Consider the following 8,824-nt stretch of genomic DNA (forward strand, 5'->3'; position numbering starts at 1 on the left):
ATGGATGGATGGATGGATGGATGGATGGATGATGGATGGATGGATGGATGGATGGATGGATGGATGGATGGATGATGGATGGATGAATGGATGGATGGATGATGGATGGATGGATGGATGGATGGATGGATGGATGGATGATGGATGGATGGATGGATGGATGGATGGATGGATGGATGGATGGATGATGGAGGGATGGATGGATGGATGGATGGATGGATGGATGGATGGATGAATGGATGATGGATGGATGGATGGATGGATGGATGATGGATGGATGGATGGATGGATGGATGATGGATGGATGGATGATGGATGATGGATGGATGATGGATGGATGGATGGATGGATGATGGATGGATGGATGATGGATGGATGATGGATGGATGGATGGATGGATGGATGGATGGATGGATGGATGAATGGATGATGGATGGATGGATGGATGGATGGATGGATGGATGATGGATGGATGGATGGATGGATGATGGATGGATGGATGATGGATGATGGATGGATGGATGATGGATGATGGATGGATGGGTGGATGGATGGATGGATGGATGGATGGATGGATGATGGATGGATGGATGATGAATGGATGGATGGATGGATGGATGATGGATGGATGGATGGATGGATGATGGATGGATGGATGGATGGATGATGGATGGATGGATGGATGGATGGATGGATGGATGGATGGATGATGGATGGATGGATGGATGGATGGATGATGGATGGATGGATGATGGATGGATGATGAATGGATGGATGGATGGATGATGGATGGATGATGGATGGATGATGGATGGATGATGAATGGATGGATGGATGGATGATGGATGGATGATGGATGGATGGATGGATGGATGGATGGATGGATGGATGGATGGATGATGGATGGATGGATGGATGGATGGATGGATGGATGGATGATGAATGGATGGATGGATGGATGATGGATGGATGGATGATGGATGGATGGATGGATGGATGGATGGATGGATGGATGGATGGTGGATGGATGGATGGATGGATGGATGGATGGATGGATGGATGGAATCCATGGATGGATGAATGGATGAGATTTTCCTCTAGTGATTGAGGCAGTGATAGGCTGATGGTGACTTTCAGGAAGGGGATGGGATGGGATGGGATGGGATGGGATGGGATGGGATGGGATGGGATGGGATGGGATGGGATGGGATGGGATGGGATGGGATGGGATGAGCAGACACTTTTACTTATTGGCAGGACTGCTCAGCTTTGCCCTAGGACAGATCAAGCAGAGCCCATTGCTGACAGAGCCAAGCCATTCACATTCCCCCATGGGATGTGGGAATATCTTCCTGATGACTGTCCCCTGCCCCCACCCTCCTGCCATGGACCATCCCTGCAGGGGGAAGTGCCAGCACATTTCTGGGACTCTGCAATCCCCAGAAACCAGGGCTGGGGGTTGTCCCACACATCTCCTGGGGTTTGGCAGGGGGAGGGACCCTTTTTCCCTCCACCTGAGCTGGGGAACAGGAGCAGATTGTGGCAGGGGACACGTGCAGTGTCCTGCAGACCATGGCTGTGCCAGGAATTGTGTGGTGACTGTGATCTGGCAGCAGCAGAGCCACAGACACCTACCATGAACTATCCAAAGGGGAATGCAGCCTGCCCAGAAGTTGTCCAAGGGCAGCCCCTCCACACCTTCCAGTGCAGAGCTGGGCTCTCACCACGGGAGCACCAATGGGGCACAACCCAAGGCCAAGCCCTGAGGAGGAACCAAGCCAAAACCATTGGTGTGTCCAGCTTTGCTTGGGTAGATGCTGCAGGGACAATCCCCATGTGAGAGCACTGTGGCTGTTTCTGTCCGTGTTTATGGATGTGCCACGGGGCTGCTCCTCCTTCCCAGGAGGACCAGGAACACAAGGTTCCCAAGCCCAGGCTGTTGCCACCACCCTGTCACCATTCCCTGGGACCACAGTAGGCAGAGGGGCTGGCACCATCACAGCCTCTTTCCTTCAATATTCCAGGCCCAGCCAGGAATGGGTTTCTCTCCAGGTGCCTGTTTGGGCCTTGGGGTGTCTGTTCTGCTGGGTTTGGGAAGGTCCCAGGCCATTAACATGGGGCACCTGCTTTGGTCCTGAGCTGCCTCCACAAATCCCTGCAGGAGAGGCAGCTCAAGCATCCCAGGGAGCTCCCTGTGCCTCCTTCTTCCTGGAAATCCTGGCAGAAAACTGCTCACAAAACCTCAGATGCTCTGTGATACCCTCAGACACCAGGTTGGAGCAAACTGGACTCGTGGAAGGTGTCCCTGCCCATGGCAGGGTGTTGGAACCAATGATCCTTGAGGTCCTTTCTGACCCAAATTGTCTATGGTTCTTTGATTCTGTATTTTTGAGCTTGGAGGTATCTCCAAACATAATTTATTCAGGACAAGTGTGCCAGCAGTGCTGGTGCAGGACAGGGAAGCCGTGCCAAGTGTGAGAGCAGAGGATGCCCACAGCACCTGCCCTCCCACCTCTGTGGATGGAGTTGCAGTATTGGCAACTTCCTTGGTTGTTTTTTTTAAGGTGCCACCAACACCTGTCCATAAACTGAGCTCAACAGCCACATCTAGGAAAGTTTCCCCACCTTCCTGGCCTTTATTGCTCCTTCCTTGTTGGAGGAATCTCCAAGGATCAATTCACCCTCATTTGGACAGCTTAAAATTAGACACTGAAGTCTGAGATGGTTGCTCTGGGTTCCCTTCACAGCCAGTGGAAAGGAAAAAACTGTCCAGCATGTGGTTCACCTCATGGCCAGGCAGAGGTGGGTGGATGGAGGGGCAAATGAACAGTTTTCTATTTCCACTGCTGGTTGGGGAAGTGCAGATCAAGACAAGCAGTGCTCAGGCACAGCAGGGCTCGAACCTCCCCCTTTATCTTCTGGGAGAGCACAGGCACAGGCACATGCAGCCTGTGCTCCCTGCAAAGGAACAATCTTTTTTCCAGGAAGCCAGACCAGCCCTGGCTGGGATGGCAAAAAACACATTCCTTGTGTCTCTGACAGGAGCTGAAACTGCTGCCAGCCCAACAAAGGAGGTGAAACCACAGCAGCTCTGCAGCGCTCCTGCAGCTTCTGCTGCGCCTGAGGGGCTCCCAGCACTGCACTGCTGCCAGCTCCTCTCTTGCCATCCCCATGCCTCTGAAATTCCCTCCTCCTGCAGTCATTACCCTACCCAGAACATTTGCTTTCTTTTATTTGCAAGCAGAAGTCTTCAGAGAAAAGCTTGGCACACTCAGCACCACCCTTGTGCTTCAGGGTAATGCCTCTTTATGGCCAGGATTAAGAGACTTCTCTGTAAATCCTGAGCGCTCTGACTCATGTTCATTGTGCTCAGCCTCTGTGGAAACCCTTCCACCTGCATCTCCCTGGCAATTTGTGGCTGCTTTCCCTGTCTCTGGTCAGACACAGCAATGCAAAGGGAGGCTGGGGAGCAAAGGAAGCTTCACCCGATTGTCCAGCCCTGCCTCTCGTGGGGCTCTGAGCCAGCACTGAAATGGGAGCTGGAAATTGGGAACTGATGCCAGTAGCCACAAAAGGCAGTGAAAAGGAAACAAGAAATACCATTAATTCATCCTAGTATCAAGATATAAGAGGAATTAATAATTTCTGTCCAGCAACACCAAGAAACAAAACTCACAGCAGACTCTGGGAAGGTCTCAGGAGCACTTAGGGAGATGGTATCAGTGAAACCCGCAGTGAGGAGTGAGCCCTGGGAGCAGCTGCCTATTTAATTCACATTTCTGTTCAGGCCCTTGCACGTGCCCAGGGCTGGGGCTCACTCTCAGCAGGGCCTTTTCCCACAGACTGGGCTCGTGGTGCTCCTGGAGCACACCCAGGCCCCGCTGCAGCCTCGGGCTGGAGCTCTGCAGGGTGACCAGGACAGCCCACGTGCCATCTCTCCCTGAGGAACAGATGGATATTTCTGCTCAGGGACGGTCTAGAATTAAACAAGAGACACATTTTGTATGTGAGACCACTGCAATGGGGCCAGCAGAGGTGAAGCACCAATTCTGACACACAATTCCTTGGAGCAGCCCAAATCCCTGCACACTCCAGCTTTTGAAGTGCCTCTGGTGAGTTCCCAAATTGCCAGCAGCAGCACCAGTGCCCAGCTGTGACAGAGTTTTTGGAGCTGCTGCTGCCCAGGGCAGCATCCTGGCCTGTTCTCCTTGGCAGAAACACAAACAAAACTGTCAATAAAACTGCTCTGCTCTTGGAGCCAGGCACACAGGAGCTGCTTCCTGTGGACAGAGCTAATCAGAACTTCTCAGTCATCCTCTCAGTCATCCCCAGCTGCTCCTTCATGGCTTTCTGGGCTGCTTCATTTTACTCCTCTCTATAAAAATCTCAGGTTCTCAGATGCTGAACTTGACCCTGAACACACCCACATGAGAGTAGAAATTATAAAAAACCCAAACTGTCTTCAATCTCCCCTTTTGTGTCTGAGTGGAAATAAGTAGATAAAATATTTAAATTAATGGCCCAAATTCCAAATTTCCAGGTGTTCTGTCAGGTAAAATTAATCCTGGAGCTGCTGTTGCTCATTGTCTGGGCTGGGATGCTGAGTCCTCCAGTTCTGCCTGGCTGGTGTTAAAGAGCTTTAGACTGAAGAGTCACTGAGCCTTGAACAAGACAGAGAGAAATCAGAGAGCTGGGTGTGAGGACAATTCAGATTTTAGTGCTGTTCAGCATCTCAGGCTGAGCCTGGACTTCTTTGCTCTGTCACATGAAAAGGATTGCAGATGAGCTAATAACACTTCACCCTCCCGGCCTGCTTTGCATCTTCAAAGCCTCCACAAGAACAAATAATTAATTGTCCAGAGCACAAGCTCATAACTAAGAGCTGAGAAACCAAGTGAGTCAATGTGCTTACGACAGCTCCTTGCAGTTTTCAGTAAAAACTCATTTTGGAGGAAGGGCTTTACTGGCCCAACTGGTCGCCCCAATCCACATTCCAGGGACAGACCCGGGAGAAGCAACTTCAAAAGAGCAACACCTTGGCAGGAAAGCCCCAAACCCAACCGTGTGGCTGCTCCTTTAATCTGCAGGCGCGGGGAGAAACTGCTGAGCTCACACCTGGGCTCAGCTGGGCTCGGGAGGGGGCACACAGAGGCTCTGCTGCAAGCTGCCTCTTCCCAGGACTATCGATTCCAAACAAGAGGAATGCAGATTGGTCTGTACAAACGAGCTGTGGGTCTGCTGGGAGATAAAACTAGCACTGAGATATAAAAGAAACAATGGAAAGGATTCCACTGATTGATGAATGGAAAAAGATATTTGCCTTTACAAACTGTAGGTTGGCTGAGAAATGAAATTGGATATTGAAAGATGAAAGAAACAATGGGGGGAAACCCTAAATTCCATAAGAATTAAAAATTAAAAGGGAGGGTTATACATTACAAGGAAATCTTTGGTATCAGGCTTATTGGGAAGTCTGTACCTCTCAAGTACCTCAGCCAATGGGGAAAGAGAGAAGGGAAATGCAGCTGGGAAGTTGGGATAAAAAGGAGGCTGCATCCTCCAAAAATGAGAGAGACCCTAGGGGAATGCCCCATGGCCTTTCCTTTTATTTGAATAAAGTGAAAGGACTCCTCTGTCTCCTTTTTGGACATAGATCTCTGATGTTCGTGGATTAATTTTCCTGACAAAAATGAATTCCATTCCACTGTCTGTTAGTGCAGAATTAACTTTTCTTAACATAACTCTGGGTGCTACAAACTCCATACTCCTCCAGCTGGAGGAGCTCTGTTAAATCCCAGCTCTTATTCCTTGCTTTGGGCAAATTCTTAAATGCCACAAGAATGTGACTTCTCTTGCAGGTCCTTGGCTTTGGGGGAACATGGGTCACATTTACCTGGGCAAAATAAAGATGAGAACATTGTTTTTGTACATGGATAAATGAAGTCAGAGCCTCAGCCCTACAGAAGAATTTAGGGATTTCGGGCCAAGGATTTTGTCTTGGAGATTCCTGCCTAGCTGTGTGTATTTCCACCAGGAAACATCCCTGCTCTGTCTCTGAGGCAGAACCTTGAAACATCAGTCCAAATTAAACCCAGTTTCCCCAGATCCACAGCAAATTCCACCCACAGATTGTGGGGGATTGCTGGGGAGGAAACACAGCTGTGGGGCTTGCTCAAGGGCAGGGGCCTTTCCAAGGGAGATGCCCAGTTCCAGGACACCTTTCAGGGATGCCAGGCCCCATCTCACAACCCCCAGTCCCAGGGGTGCTGGGTGGGCACCCATCCCACCCAGCTGCAGTGCCAAAAATAGGTTAAAAACCCTTGTAAAGTAGTTGATAGGTGTTAAGCATGTACTGTTAGTTTGGTTATGGTAAAAGGGGTTTAAAGGGGTAGTTGTAAGAAATACAGTACTCAACAAACCATATTCCACCTAAGTGCACCACCCCCAGCAAAACGAGCCAGCCTGGACAGAACTGTCACGGGCCAATCAACCTTAAACCTTCATGCAAATGAAGGGTCCAAGCAGAAATCAGTCCAGAGGGACAAAAAGCAGGATAAAAAGGGGGATTCTGACCCACTAAACCCGTGCTGCTCCACCTGGAACATCGGGGACGTTGCTGCTGAAGCAGCCCCAGCACCGGAGCATCCTCGATGGGATTGCTCCTGCCCAGCCTGCAGGCCCCCTTGCTTAGGCCTTTCTTTTTATTGCAATAAATGCTGAAATCACTTTCGTACCGGGAGAGTTGTCCCATTTCTAACAGCAGGATGCTGAGGATGCTGCCACCATGCTCTTGCTGTCCCTCTCTGCTCTCTGAGGACTGGAAAGCCCCACCCAGAGCTGCAGCTTCCCCTGGAGGAGGCAGGTGCCTCAGAGGAACATTTCTGCACCTGTAGCCCTCACACCCTGAGGTAGAACTTAGAGGCTCAGTGCTTTTCCATGGAGCACTGGGGCAGATTTCCAAAATACCTGTCTCAGATAACGGGGTCTGGAACCTGCAGAGGAGTTTTGTGCCTGAGGGAACCTGGTTCTTCAGGAACCATGCAGGGATGGGTTTCATGCTGTACCCACCTACCTGGAGCCACCCTGGTTCCTTGCCTGGCCATGGGCAGAAGCCTTGGGGGCATTTACATTGGTTTTCTTTCTTCCCAAAACAGAAGCTCTTCCTTCCTTCCTTCCAAGCTGTTTGTGGGTTTGTGTCCCAAGGGCCTCCAGGTTGCAACTGGGGTTCAAGAAAAGCCAACAATCTCCAGAATCCTTTGTTGCTCTTCTCAACTATGCTGTTTGGAGGCTGTAGTTAATCACAGGGCTCGGGAACAGCCAGGACCGATTGCCCCATCCAGCAGATACTCAGGAGCTGGTTCCCATCCTACCCCAGCGTGCTCCTGCCAGCCAGGACCCTGTGCTGGCTCTGCCCTGCCAGTCACACAGCACTGAATCACCCTCTGGAGATGTTTATCTTTACCCACTGCTAGGAGAGGCCTGGGATTGAAATCAGGTCGTGAGTAGATCCACCGAGAGAGCTGGGAGCTGGAATAAACCTGAACCTCTGTGCCTGATGCACTCGGAGTGGCTGGAGAAGTGTCAGGCTGAGCCCTGCAGGGGACTGATGGTGACCAGGGCTCGGCTCCAGTGGGGACATCTGGACCCAGGAGTGCTCAGAGCTCCTCCACACTGAGCCTGCTGCACCCTGCTGCAGCCACCCACCCACCTGGGGGCACCTTGGGGATGTGCTCTGGGCAGTGAGGAGGGACATCCTGCAGATACTCAGCCTGAGGGACCAGACCTGTCCTTCTCCAGCCCAGAAATGCTTCTGAGTCTTTGCCAGGATGTAATGACATCAACGGGTCTGAAACAAAACAAAAACCTTGAGGTGGAAAACCTCTCAAAGCCAAACATTCCTTTTCCAGCATATGCTGGTCCAAAAATTTGAGAATTTGAGAATGACAGGACTTAGTTGATTTTAATATTCAGTTAAATTTCATATTCAGTTGAACTTGATATTCTGTTGAATTCCGTGTCCTGTCACTTTTCCCTGAGATGTGGCAGGCTCAGCTGGGACAGGGACAGCCCGTGTGGCAGAGCCGCTGCCACACCACGTGAAGAGTGCCCATAATTGCTCTATTTTTACAGCTAATCAGCAGCATCTGACTCACTGGAGAGATCAAAGCGTTTCCCTGGATCAAAGTGTTCCCTCTTTGTCATGATATCAGAGCCGGATCTATTGCTCTGCCGAGGCACAGCCGTGTTTGTTGACAGGCAGATAAAAGGTGTGAGTGGCTCCCAGCCCTTCCAAACCAGGAGCAGCCAGCAGAGCTCGGGATGGAGCCCTTTCCATCCCGGGGTGCCACAACCCACCGTGGATTTACCCACTGGGGACACCTCAGGGTGGCTTTTTGGTACCTACAGAGGGCTCTCAAAGAGCAGCTTCTCACCCAGACAGACAGCGACAGGACGAGAGAAACAGCTTCAAACTAGAAGAGGTCTGGACTGGCTGTTGGAAATCCTTCCCTCGGGGGGTGTAAGGCACAGGGTGCCCAGAGCATGTGTGGCAGCCCCATCCCTGGACAGGGCTTGGAGCAACCTGGGACAGTGGAAGGTGTCCCTGTCCACGGCATGGGGTGGGACAGGGTGGGATTTGAGGTCTCTTCAAACACAAACTACTCTGGGATTCTGTGATAAACCAGCACCTCACAAAGACAGGACTGAGTGCTGCAGTTTTTAACCCACCTCATCTGGGTTAAAAACCAGAGCTCAAAGCCATGTTTTTATCAGACAAAGACATGAACTTGCATTTTCCATCCCATCAGCAAGTGCTGCACCCTCT

The sequence above is a fragment of the Passer domesticus genome, chromosome 25, assembly GCF_036417665.1.
Source record: "Passer domesticus isolate bPasDom1 chromosome 25, bPasDom1.hap1, whole genome shotgun sequence".
NCBI classification, from domain to species: Eukaryota; Metazoa; Chordata; class Aves; order Passeriformes; family Passeridae; genus Passer; species Passer domesticus.